A 14,491-nucleotide genomic window follows, 5' to 3' on the forward strand; every position below is an offset into this window, starting at 1 on the left:
AATTTAAATTATGATGTTCACAAAGAATACTGAATATACCATGGCCTTCCAGAAAAACAAACCAATCTGTCCTGGAGAAGTACTGCCAGAATTTTCTCTGGGAGCAACAATGGAGAGATGTCTGTCACATTTTGGACATGTTATTAGTAGGGATCTGTCCCTGTAGAAGGGTGTCATGCTTAATAAAGTAGAGAGTCAGTGAAAAAAGTGAGAATATCAGTGAGATGGACTGGCATAGTGCCTGCAATAATGGGCTGAGCAGTTTCCTTCTATTGTACATAGTGTCATTATAAGTGAGAACCTACTCATTGACACCTAACAGCAATATTATTTGCATATTTACTTTTTCCCCATCTATTTTCCCCCTTTTGTCTTCCCCTCCCATTCCTGGTAACCAACAAAGAAAATTTCCTTCAGCATATTTACTTTTTAATGACTATCACAGTTTATAACTTGCCTTTTTGTTTCATCTCATTGATATTTGTTCCTCCCAAAGAATGTAGGCTCCTTGGGGTCACCATGGTACGCTAGCACTTAGCACAGAATGTGGCACTGAGTTATCATTTAATAAAAATTTTTTCAAAGAATGAACAGCATATGTATTTTGAGAATATGTTGGAAGTATTCTAAGTGAGCCCAGAGTCAAAGAAAATAATACGGGCGAAATTTTAGGCTTAAAGAGCAATATTCACTATGTGAATGCTTTATTTGGAAGCAGTCAATTTTAAAAATAAATATATATAAACAAACCAGAAAAATCAAACCCACTGACATCATGTCTATTCTGACCCACAGTGACACCCATTGAGTTTCCAAGAGGGTAAATTTTTACAGAAGCAGTTCACCCATCTTCTTTCCATGGGGTGATCGCCGAGTTTGAAACACCAACCTTTTTGCTCAGGCATTTGGCTAAGCTGTCAGAGCTCCTTATGTATGTGTGTGTATAATGTACAGATATTATTTCTTGGATTTTAAGTATCTTCAAGTCAGATTTGAAATTTTCAATATTATCTATGATCATAAGATAGAATACATGAAACTTTACTCTTCAAATTGAGAGTAAGATAAACACAAAAGTATACTTTTGGTTTACAGATCTGACTTCCTTCCATTAAGCCATGTCAACTTCTCTTTAGAATTAGGTATGATAAATAGATAGTAGATAGATAGATAGATAGATATGTTTGCAGAAATTGAAGAGGAAGGAAGAATTGTCTTAACACCTAGATTAGAATTCCTCTTTAAGAAGAAAGTGTCTTCACTTGGAAATTTACAGTCTTGGGATGAAAACTGAATCCTGCTAGTTAGGGTAAAAACAGAGTTCAAAGCTTTGAAAAGAAAACAACACTAATAAGATAAGCAGAGAGATTTGTTATCATCAAAGAGAAAGAAGAGAAAATGAAAGAATAATAAAAACAGATGGAATAAGAGGTAAAAAAGTTGAAGAAAAGTTGGGAGTAGATACTAATCAGGACCAATGGAATTTCACATTTGGAGTGCCATTGTCGAAGGATCATTTTAAGAATAATTATGACTTCCTTTTACCTCTGACCATGTTGGAGTATCATGTATCACATTAATAATAAAAAGAATAAAAGCTCTGAGATCAATCATAAAAGCTGGTGTTACTTTGAGTAAATATAAAACCAACTATTTGGAGGTATCAGAAATTAGCCCAAGAAAAGAAGACTTGAAAATTAGGAAGAAAGTAAGGTGACTGAGATGAGACATGAACTTGCCTCTGCTCTGTCCCTGGGGTAGTTGTCAATTTGCACCACCCAGAATAGAGCTCCATTCCCTGGAGAAGGATGTCATGCTTGGTAGGGTGGAGGGTCAACGAAAGAGGGGGAGGCCTTCAACGAGATGGACTGACACGGTGGCTGCAACGATGGGCTCAAGTATAGCAGGGATTGTGGGGCTGTCGCGGGATCGGGCAGTGTTTCGTTCTGCTGTGCATGGGGTCGCTATGAGTTGGAAACGACTCGAGGGCACTTAACAACAACAAGAATAGAGCTAGAAAGCAGCGTGTGGAGCTGGATGCAGTCTCCAGGTTGGAGAAGCAGGAGTTGAGTTTGAAGATGCCAAGACTTCTCAGGTCAAGATCACAGAGAGCATCAAACTGTATAGAAGTGAGTTTGAAATTCTATGTACAGTTTTCCCTGAAGGCATTAACTCACATCTAAGTGGCATATGCACAGGCAAAACACCGAGAAGATGATTGGATTGAAAGACTGGGAGTCTGGAAACATAGCAAAGATATCTGAAGTCTTCTGGTGCTAGAGACACGAGGTTAAAAGTCAGCCTGCCAAAGAGAAGATCCCTGCTAAATAACCCAGAATTTCAGATAATACCCCAAAGAGTTTAGAGTAAAGACAAACTGGAAATAGATGAGCGTAGCAAATGCTTGATTAATTTAAGATGATCCGTCCTTGCTCTATTTCCCTGCAGGAAGAAAATTAAATCCTACTGGAGAAAGATGTTTTTGTTAAGTGCTGCCCAGTCAGTCTGACTCTTAGTGACTTTATGCATAAGAGGGTAAAATATTGCCCAGTCCTGTGCCATCTTTATAATAGTAGGTATGCTTGAGCCCATTTTTGCACCCACTGTGTCAATTTATCATGTTGAGAGTCTTCCTGCCTTCCTGCCTCTTTTTCATTGACCCTCTACTTTACTGAGTATAATATTCTTCTCCAAGGATTAGTTCCTCCTGATAATATGTTCAAAGTAAGCAAGACAAAGTTTCACTATCCTCTCTTCTAAGGAACACCCTAGATGTACTTTTTCCAAGACACATTTGTTCATTCTTCTGACAGTCGATGGATAAAGATAACATTCTCTAAAGACTCATACAGTATGTCCAGCATGCAGTCAAATGATACAACAGGATTGAAGGTCACATGATAGAAAAACTAAAGAGAAAGCATAAAATAAAAACACAAGCACTAGTAATATAGATATTGGAGTTAATAGACAGAGGCTGTAAAATAACTATGATTACATTGTCAAGTAAATGGAGGTGAAGGTAGAGCATTTCACCAGAGAAAGAGAATCAATAAAAAGAACCAAATAGAATTTCTAAAACTGGGGGGAAAAAAATAGCAACAAAATACTGAAATTCAGACTTCAATACATGGATTTACTAAGGAACTATGGGCCTCAGTTAATAACAATGCATCAATATTGGTTAATGAATTATAGCATACACTGTATTAATGTAAGATGTTTTTAATAGAGAAAATTAGGTGCTGGGATATATGGAAATCTCTGCACTATCTTTGCAATTTTTCTTAAATTTGAAACTGTTTAAAATAATTTTAAGAGAAAAGCAGTCAAATGGAGAAAAAAAATCAAACAAAGCATGCTACAGTATGGATGGAGCTTGAAGACATTATGCTGAGTGAAATAAGCTAATCACCAAAGAACAAATATTATATGACCTCACTTATAGAAAATGGCAAGAAAAGACAAAAGCATAGAGACCAAAGTTTATTAGTATTTACAGAGGCAAAAGAGAGGATGAAAAGGGGAAACTAAATGTAATTTAAAAATAACATTAATTAAGGGTAGGGTTGCACAGATGATTATTGTAATTGCTATCAGTAAATTGTACATCTGTAAAAAGTTGAACTGGCAAAAGTTGTATGATAGATATATTTACAACAATGACAAAAAGAGAGAGAGAGATGCACAACCAAATACCTCATGGGATTTGATCCTTTGATTTGGAGGTTCAGGGTCATGGTTTCATGGGACATCCCAGTCAATTGACCCAATTATGTGTTTAGTGCTTCTGTTATACCTGTTAGGTCATTGTATTAATAGCTTTCAAGCAACATCCAAGGCACAACAACTGGTCTCTATTTACCTAGAGCAAGAGAGGAAGGAAAAGAGTCAGGATTAGGAGAAAGATATGGAATATGTGACTAAATGTCTCATTTAACAAGTTCCTCTCCTTTGTCATGAACCCAGAAGAACCAGATGGTACCTGGCAACCATTACTGAAAATTTTGATCAAAGATTCCATAGAAGAATCCTGATTAAAAGTGGGAAACGCAGAACAGATTCAAATTGACATGGAACTTTCTGGAGCCCCTCAAAACTATTGCTCCAGGATAAACTTTAAACAAAAAATATCCTCCAAAGTCATTTTAAAATCAAACAATAGTTTAAATTAACAAGTAAGAGAAGAACTGTCTTGATCATTATGCTCTTCTAAGAGCTATCTATATGGGATCCAATTGACAATAGTAACTCAAAAAGATTACGTAAAAACCTTAGGGGCACTGAGTTTATGTTAATGAGGGAAGAACAACTCAGAAAAGGAGAGTTGACAATGGTTGTGCAACTAGCAGAATGTAATCAATGGCACTAAACTGTACCCGTAGAAAGTCTTGAGTTGGTGTATGTTTTGCTGCATATTCCCAACAACAGCAAAATGAAGAATATTTAGAAAAGAAAAAAGTATCCAGAAGGGAGAACAAAACAAACAAAAGCAAAACAAAATTATCTGCAAATGACCAATAATAAGACCATCAATACATATTCCATTTAAAAAAAAAAAATAAGATAAGATTGGGAATGACATCTTGGAACTGTTTTTAAAAAAAAAAAAAAAAAACCTGCTAATCTACATGAGAAAAACATCCTTCAAAAATTAAAGCGACACTATTTCACAATATACAAAAGATGGAAACAACCTAAATTCTATCAACAGATGAATGATAAACAAAATGTGGTACCTACATACAATGGAATATGACTCAGCCATAAAGAGAAATGAAGACCAATATGCAATATAACTTTGAAAACATCAGCCAGAGTAAAATAAGCCAACCACAAAATGACAAATATTATACAATTCCACTTATGTAAAGTATCTATATATAAAGACCTCAGTTTATTAGTGATCACTAGGGATGGACAGGTGGGAGGAAAGGGGAAAAGGGGACACATGGCTTAGGGGGCACTGAATTTCAGTTAAGGGTGATGGAAAAACCTGGAAACAGAAAATGGTGATGATTACAAACACAATGAACACAATGTCCCTGAAGTGTATATATGATAAATATTTTGTTACATATATGCTTGCTAAAAATGATGAAAGCAAAAGAAATACATTTTTAGACAAATAAATCTGAGGAAAGTTATTTCTAAGAATAAACACTGAAGTAAAAACTATAAGGCATTATTTAGGTAGAAGAAAAATTATCCTGTGTGGAATCGCAATAATGCTCAAAGGAATGAGAAACACCTGAAAGGCCAAGAGCAGTGAAAACATCTTAAGGAAAAAATGACACTCCTGGGTACTAAGACTTCTTATGTAGCTATAATTGTTAAACAGTGAGAACCAAAAAACAACAGTGAGGTACTGGCACAAGATTATGAAAAAGGTCCATTTGAAGAGAAATGACATTCCAGAATCACACCCACACCTGACACTGATTCAAGTCTCTTGCTTTTCCACTAATATATTAATAAAATGCTGTGGGGGGAAGAAAAGTCTATTTAATAACTGATGTTACAATGACTGGAATAATGAAAATGATAAAACAATAAAGAATCTAAAAGAAAACAAAACAGTATCTTCATATCTTTGGATTAAATAAATGTTTCTCAAGTAAGAAAAAATAATAACCATAAAGGAAAGTTTGACAAATTAGATTTCATTAAAATTTTTAGAAGTTCTGTCAACCAAGGACACCATCAAGAGAAAGAAAATACAAACCTCACATAATGTAAAGATATGTACAATTCAAATACCAACAAAAGATTTGTATCAAGGATGTATACTGAGGACTCCTACAAATCAATAAGGAAAGTACTTATTTTTTGTTGAATTGACTCAATAGAAAAATGGCAAAAATACTAGAACAGGCATTTTATCGATAAGGATATCAAAGTGGCCAATAAGCATATGAAAAAAAGTAATCTACATCATTTTTCATCAGGAAATCCACCAAATCCACCAGAACAGCTAAAGTTAAAAAAAATAAATAAAATCATACTAATGATAATACAGATAAACAAATTAGTTCATGTGTGTACCAAAAAAAAAAAGATGCATAAGAATGCTCATAATAGCTATATTCACAATAGCTAAAAACTAGGAACAATCCACTATTGCTGCCCTTAAACTCAGGCAAGCAAAATCCAACTTAGTTATGCCTGAGAGTCCCCCACTCTTCCTTGAAATTTTCTGTCTCTTTCTAGTGGTTTCAATCAGTAAGAGTGAGTACTACTGACCAATTGGGGCACCTGAGTGCACATTAGGACACACTTGCATCCTAATCCCTTTTTTGCCCATTCTAGGTGCTTAAACACCCTCTACCTTACACATGATGTTGACCAGATGTCCCACAGAAGTCTAGGACTCTTTGGGCAACACAATACTTTTTTTTCCAGAGTATCATGGGAGATTGATCATTAGAATAATGCTAGCACACAAATTTGGGGTAACACATGAGAGACACTGGGCTTTGGGCTACTGACAGTCCACTGACAACCCTTGAACTTGAGCCATAGACTGTGTATCTTCTCCCTAGACTGCATACCACATGCCAGGCAGGGCACCAGAGGTAGTCATATCTATATCCTCCACAGGTTTTATAATGCCCATAGGTCCTTCTGATCTATGTCTTCTTTAGGTTCTGAGAGATGGGATGGTATAATGCTTCCCTGGGTTGGTCTTAAGCTGTGGTGAACAAGCTTTGACGATTGTTCTGTGAATGGGAGCATGCTGCTTGCTCTGCCAATAGGTCCCTAGCCTTTCATCTCCATTGGTGATAGGTTGTAAAAAGCAGGCATCTAATCAGCATTGAAGGATATCACCTTCTAGAATTGCAGTAATTACAGTCAAAAGAGTTCTAGAAAAGATATGGTTGGAAGATGGATCGCTCTCTATGTTTATCCTTTAAAATCTAGTAAACATAACATGACTAGGAAATGAGTATTGTTCATATTTTCCTGCATTCTATGGGGAAGAATTGCATTTGTGGTCATAATGAATGAGGTAAAGTAACAACTTTTGAGAGAGTCATTGGAATCAGTATTTATAGATGGCATATTGGATGACATAATATCATGAGTAATAAGGTAACTTGTATTCAATAAAAGGTAGTAAGGAAATGCAGAGGCAAGGAAATCTATATCAATATGTTTTGAAGAGGCATAGCATTGTACATTATAACAACATTGCTACCTTTTTCTCATAGTGTGAACAATGAGATTAGTCAGGAACAGCGCATTTGGAACAAAGAGAAGAAGAGATGGCACCTGAACCCAAATAGGAAGATACTTGGACATAATGAAGATTCTTTACTGACTGCACAATAAAAAAATACATAACTATCATTTCTATACTCATTATTCTAAATCTTTATTGATTAATCACTATTATTTACATGGGCCCATGAATTTCATAAGACAGTTTAATCTATTTGTCTGTATAGACAGGGAACTTATAAAAATGTTTGTCCAGGACCTTATATGTCCTAAGGAAAAATTTTGGTATAATCCCTCAAAGAATATTGCACAGTAATAAGTATGAATGTATAAAAACTAAACGCAATGACATGGATGAATGTCATGTTTCATTCAGAAAACAGACACATAGGAGTAGCTATTCCATGTTCCATGTATATAAAGTTCCAATGTCATCAAAATTAACTTATAATGCACGAATTCAGAAGAATAGCTACATTTGGGGGCAGGAGGGTGGGTGATAGGCAGTTATTAACTAAAAGAGAGATTGAAACTGACAAAATTATTTCAGGAAAAGTTAACATGAAGGGTATTTATATTTTTCATTCCAATTCTTTTCTCCACCCTTAAGAACATATAATTTCATTGGCATGTCAGAAATAATTTAAACTACCACTTTATATTATTTTGTCCTACAGAAAACACATAAAGGTAACCCACAAAAGTATTTTTCAATATTTTTAAGTTACATTAGAAAAGATTGTATGCGTTGGTCAATCCTTCCAGAAGCAGTACATATGTTTGAAGAAGCATTTTTTAAAATATAGCAGGCCATAGGAGCTCTGGTAGCATAGTGCCTAAAACACTTCACTGCTTAACACAAGGCTGGCGGTTCAAACCCACCAGCCACTCCTCGGAAGGAAGGTTGGGCAATCTACTTCCATAACGATACCTCCTCAGAAACCCAAGGAGGGGTCGCTATGAGTCGGGGCCAACTCGATGGCACATAACAACAACAACAACATGGAAATTAGGAAAAAAAAAGAAATACAAGATATTTAAATTAGAAGGGAAGAAGTAGATTCATCTCTATTAGGAGAACATGATTCTATATATGGATATTCTTAAATAACCCATAAGAAAGCTACTGTTGTTGTTGTTGTTATGTGGCATCAAGTCAGACCCAACTCATAGCAAACCCTCCTTGGGTTTCCCAGGTGGTATCACTACAGAAGTGTATTGCCCAACCTTCCTTCCAAGGAGTGGCTGGTGGGTGTGAACTTCCAGCTTCCTGGAAAACTACTAGAAGAAATAAATAATTTTAATAAAGTTACAAGGTACAAGATCAACACACTAAAATCAGTTGTTTCTGTACCCTCTTTGAACAATCTCAAAAAGAAATTAAGAAAATCAATTGATTTGCAACACCATCTAGAAGAATAAAATATCTATAAGTAAATTTAATCACAGAAGTTAAAGACTTGTATACTGAAAACTCTAAAATATTGCTGAAAGAAATTAAAGAAGACCTAAATAAATTGAAAGACATCCATATCCATAGATTGAAAGATTTGGTATTGTTATGATGTCAATAACTACCTAAAGCAATATATAGATTCAACACATTTTTTTACAAAAGTTCCAATAGCCATTTTGGCAGAAATGAAAAAGCTAACATTCAATTTCATATGGAAATGCAAGAAGCCCCTATCCAAAACAATCTTGAAAAAGAAGAACAAATAAGAGGACTCACACTTTCAGATTTCAAAATATACTATAAACTTACAATGAACAAAAGAGTGTGGTACTGATCTAAGAATAGAAATATATATAGATCAAATGAATAGAATTTAGCATCCAAAAACAGATTATGGTTAATTGATTCTCAACAAGTGTACTAAATCCATTCAATAAAGAAAGAAAAGTCTGAGACACATGGATCTCCACTTGCAAAAGAATGAAGCTAGACCCATATCTCATACTATATATAAAATTTATCTCAAAAAGTACAAAAACAAAAACCATAAAATTCTTAGAGGGAGACAAAATGGGACACCTTCAGGATATAGTTTTTGACACTGGATTTTTAGATATGACACCAAAATCACAAGTAACAGATGCTAAAATAGAAAAATTGATTTTCATCAAAATTAAAAATGCTTATGCATCAAAGCATGTTATCAACATCAAAGCTTTTATTAACAAAGTGAAGGAAATCTCTGAAAATGGAGAAAATTTTTGGGAGCAATATATATGATAAAGGTTTAATATCCAGGGCATATAAAGAATTCCTCCAACTCAACAACAAAAAAGAGATAGAACCTCATTTAAGTATTTTAGTGGTTTAGTAAACCATTTGACTGATTTTTCACCTTAGACTAATTATAATATATAAATATACTTAATAATAAAGTATTATTTATAATTTAATTATACATTGGTTTATTGACTTAATTACTATAAATAACAAAAACATTTTAAACCTCTTGTAGTATTCATAGCTTTTAAAGTTAAGACTATTGGGACTCTGCAACAATAACCCCATTTCCTATTACTTACTAATCCAGATGAAGTTGTCTGAATACCAGTAAGATGGCAGAATAGGCAGAAAAAAATGCACAGACTTTCTTCAACAAAGAAAAGGGGAACCAATGTACACAGATACAGAAGATAATCCTGGAGCCCTGAGCTTTGAAAGGAAGAATATAGAAGTGGACTAAACTCCAACTAACAGAAGAATTTGCATGAAAACACCAAAAAAGGAGACATATGGAGCTGCAGTCTGGCAGTGATCCTGATGGCAGACAGCTTAGATATTGCTGAGTGGTGTTAAGACCTAAGAATTAACCTAAAAATCAGCCCTGGTACAGTGACAGCATGGAGGACTGCTCTGGTGGCTGGTGAATAAAAAGGGAAACAGAAAAGACAAAAGTGGGCTGAGCTGTGGTCATTTGCCTGTCTGGAGGGTGCAGCCATTTTGAATGCTTACAAGCGGTTTGACTATTTTGGATATTTAAAGTGACAGCATTCTCCCAAATTCCAGGGAATTAAGAATAGGCTCCACTTCCCGGGAACCGCAAGGACATTCTGGACAGCAACGACTGGAAAGTTGAACTATTCCCCTTGTTAAGCTTATACCCCACGCCCTCTTGGTGAACGGAGGTGCAGTCATCTGTTACTCCCACCCCCCTTCTGAGATGGCAGGAATTCCATGCCAGTCTGTGTACTCAGCCAGAGCCTGAGGCCCTGCCCAGCCCATATTTTTTTTTTCATTTTTCATTTTTAGTTTGTGTGTGTCTGTTCTAAAATTATCATTATCATTATTATTATTGTCCTTTTTATTATTATTCTTTATTCTTCCCTTCTCATGTTCTAATTTTCAGCTTTTTCTCTCTTCCCTGTCCCAGGTTCCATTTTTTTTCTTTCTTGTGGTTAACCGCATTCCTTTCTTTTTCTCTTTGCATTTTTCCTATTTTTTTTTTTTCTTCACTATTTTCCTGCTCTACCTTTTTTCATTTGTTACCCTCTCCCCGGATATCATTTTCTTTTTTTCCTTTTTTGGTTATTGTTCCTGTGTGATTACATGGTGTATTTTTCATTCACATGCTTTTACTTTTTTTATGGTTATTCAATTGTTACTTTTTCTAACTGAGTGGGAGACAGCAATAGTGCCCATTTGAAAGAACAACACCCACTACTCTGGCAGCTTCACTTACTGAGTGAGAGCCACCACTTATTTCTCCACCAACTGGCCAATGATAAACAACCACCAAGAAGATCCTGACTCCCCCTTAGCTGCTCTTCACAAACAGTAAAAGAGATCTAAACACAACAACTTCACAATGTTTTGGACAAAACAGACCATCACAGTCCATACAAAGAAGCAAGAGAAAGTGGTAGAAACAAGGGATCAGGATACAGATCCAGAACACAACCCTGAGGAAGAAGCAGCATTGGACATTCCTGATAAGGAATTCAAAACAATTATATTTAGGTATCTTCAAATGACTGAGAAACAGATCAAGAAAACACTGACAAAATTAAGGAAAACACAGACAAAACCCTAGAACAATTTCAGAAGAAAATACAAGAACAAAATGACAAAATAAATGAAAAACTGGAAATAAAAATCTACAGATAGAAATCCAGAACATTAATACTACATTTTCAGAAATAGATAACACATTGGAAGGGCAAAGGAGTAGAGTTGAATCAATGGAAGACTGAATTAATGAAAGTGAAGACAAATACCTGAATTCTTCTTTGGAAAGGGATCAATCAGAAAAAGATCAAAACAAAATGAAAAAAGCCTAAGGTTTATGTAGGATACCATCATGGAATAACCTGTGTCTTTGGAATTCAAGAATAGGAAGAGAAAAATAAAACCACTGAGAAAATTTTCCCAGATTTCTTGGAAAAGAACTTCCCTGGTCTGAAGAAAGATGAGAATATATCCATTCAGGAAGTCCAAAGAACCCCAAACAGGACAGACCCCAAAAGAAAATCACCAAGATATATCATCATCAAACACATCAAAACCAAAGACAAAGAAAGAATCCTGAGAGTAGCACAGGAAAAAAAGAAAAGTTACTTACAAAGGACAACCAATAAGAATAAGCTCTGATTTCTCAGCAGAAACCAGGCAAGCAAGAAGGCAATGGGATGATATATATAAAACCCTGAAACAGAAAAATTTCCAACCAAAAATTATATACCCAGAAAAATTGTCCTTCAAATATGATGGTGAAATTAGATTTCCAGATAAGCAGAAATTAAGGGAATTTGTTAAAACCAGACCAATTTTACAAGAAATACTAAAGGGAATCCTTTGAACAGAGAACCAATAATAGCAAACAATAACCAACCATTAATACACAGATGACATAACCCATAAAACACAGGTATAGACATATCCAAAGTAAAATAAGCTTACAAGATTGAAAACAGGGAACCAGAGACATCAATTAGTAAATGAGGACAACTACAAACCAAAAATAGGGAAGATACTGTGTAGTTACAGAACTTCTAAATGGTGAGGAAGTCAAGAGAGTTGCAAGATATAATGGACTGTTCTAAACTTGGGAAGAAAATTATAAATCACAGGGTAACCTAAAAAAAAAAAAAAAGATAAACCTTCACATCACAACAAAAAAGAGGAAAAGCACAAATATTTAGCAAATACTAAAAACAATAGCAACCAAGGAAATGATAACACGATTCATAAACATAATGAGTTCAGCACAGAAAATTATATGGAACAAAGAAATCAAGACCATGAAAAAACACAAAACAAAATGACAGCAACCAATTCATACTTGTCGATTATTACACTGAATGTTAATGGATTAAATGCACCACTCAAGAGATGGAGAGTTGCAGACAGCATAAGAAAACAAAACCCATCAATAGGCTGTCTACAAGAGACACACCTTAGAGACAAACACAAAACATAGACTAAAAATCAAAGGTTGCAAAAATATATATATATCAAGCAAATGGCAACATTTATTTCTGACAAAATTGCAAAAACTACCATACAAGACAAGGAAGAACATTATATGATGATTAAAGGATCAATTGAACAAGAAGATGTAATCATGATAAATATCTATGGACCCAATGAAATAACCCCAAAATAAACAAATCAGACTTTAAAAGAGTTGAAAAGGCAAACAGATGAGTCCACAGTCATAGTGGGAGACTTTAATACACCACTTTCAATGAAAGATAGAACAACTGGAAAGAAACTCAATAAAGATGCAGAAGAGCTAAACATTACAATCCACAACTTGACCTTATAGATGTTAACAGAGCATTTCACCCAACAACAGCACAATATACATTCTTTTCCAGTGCACATGGAACATTTTCCATGATAGAGCATAAGTTAGGCCATAAACCAAGCCTTAATAAATTTAAAAACATTGAAATACTGCAAAACATCTTTTCAGATCATAATGCTATCAAATTAGAAATCAACAATAGGAAGATCGTCAGAAAAAGAGTAAACACATGGAAACTGAACAACACCCTCCTCAACAACAACTAGGTAATAGAAGAAATATAAAATGAAATTAAAAACTTCCTTCAATAAAATGAGAATGAAAACAACATACCAAAATCTTTGGGACACAGCAAAAGCAGTGCTCAGAGGACAAGTTATAACGATAAATGTACACATCAAAAAAGAAGAGCCAAAATCAATATTTTCAACCAATATATCAAACAATTAGAAAAAGAACAGCAAGAAAAGCCAACAGTCACCAGAAGAAAGGAAATAATAAAGATTTGAGCAGAAATCAATGAAACAGAAAATAGAAAGACAATAGATAATCAACAAGACTAGAGGTTGGTTTTTTGAAAAGATTAATAAAATTGACAAACCACTGGCAAATTTAACAAAGGAAAAGAAGGAAAGAATACAAATAACACAAATAAGAAATTAAATAGGCCACATCACAACAGAACAAACTGAAATAAGAAGGATATCAGGATATTATGAAGAACTATAATCCAACAAGTTTAAAAATCTGGAAGAAATGGACATATTGCTAGAAGCATACCATTTACCTAAACTAACACAGACTGATGTGGAAAAATTGAATAGATCCATACCAAAGAAGCAATTGAACAGATGATAAAAAAAATTACCAACAACAACAACAACAAAAAACTCCTGGACCAGATGGTTTCACCAGAGAATTCTACCAAATATTCAAAGAACTGACACCAATCCTACTCAAACTTTTCAAAAACATAGAAAAGGATGGAATACTTCCTAAATCATTTGAGGAAGCAAGCATAACCTTGATACCAAAACCAGGCAAAGACACACTCAAAAGGAAAACTACAGACCAATGTCCCTCATGAATACAGATACAAAAATTTCCAACAAAATCCTAGCCAATAGGCTCAAACAACATATCAAAAAAATAATTCATTATGACCAAGTGGGGTTCATATCAGGTTTGCAAGGATGATTCAACATTAGAAAAACAATCAACATCATCTACCACATAAATAAAACAAAGGAAAAGAACCACATGTTCATATCAATTGATGCAGAAAAGGCATTTGATAAAATCCAACACCCATTCCTGAGCAAAACTCTCAGCAAAATAGGAATAAAAGAAACATTCTTCACCACAATAAATGGCATCTATTGAAAACCAACAGCCAACATTATTCTCAATGGAGAAAGAATGAAACCATTCCCCTTGCAAATAGGAACCAGACAAGGATGTCCGCTAGCACCAGTTCTATTCAACACTGTATTGGAAGTCCTAGCCAG

This window comes from Orycteropus afer, unplaced genomic scaffold (assembly GCF_000298275.1).
Source record: "Orycteropus afer afer isolate SDZICR_OR568_19922 unplaced genomic scaffold, OryAfe1.0 scaffold00216, whole genome shotgun sequence".
Classification (NCBI taxonomy): domain Eukaryota; kingdom Metazoa; phylum Chordata; class Mammalia; order Tubulidentata; family Orycteropodidae; genus Orycteropus; species Orycteropus afer.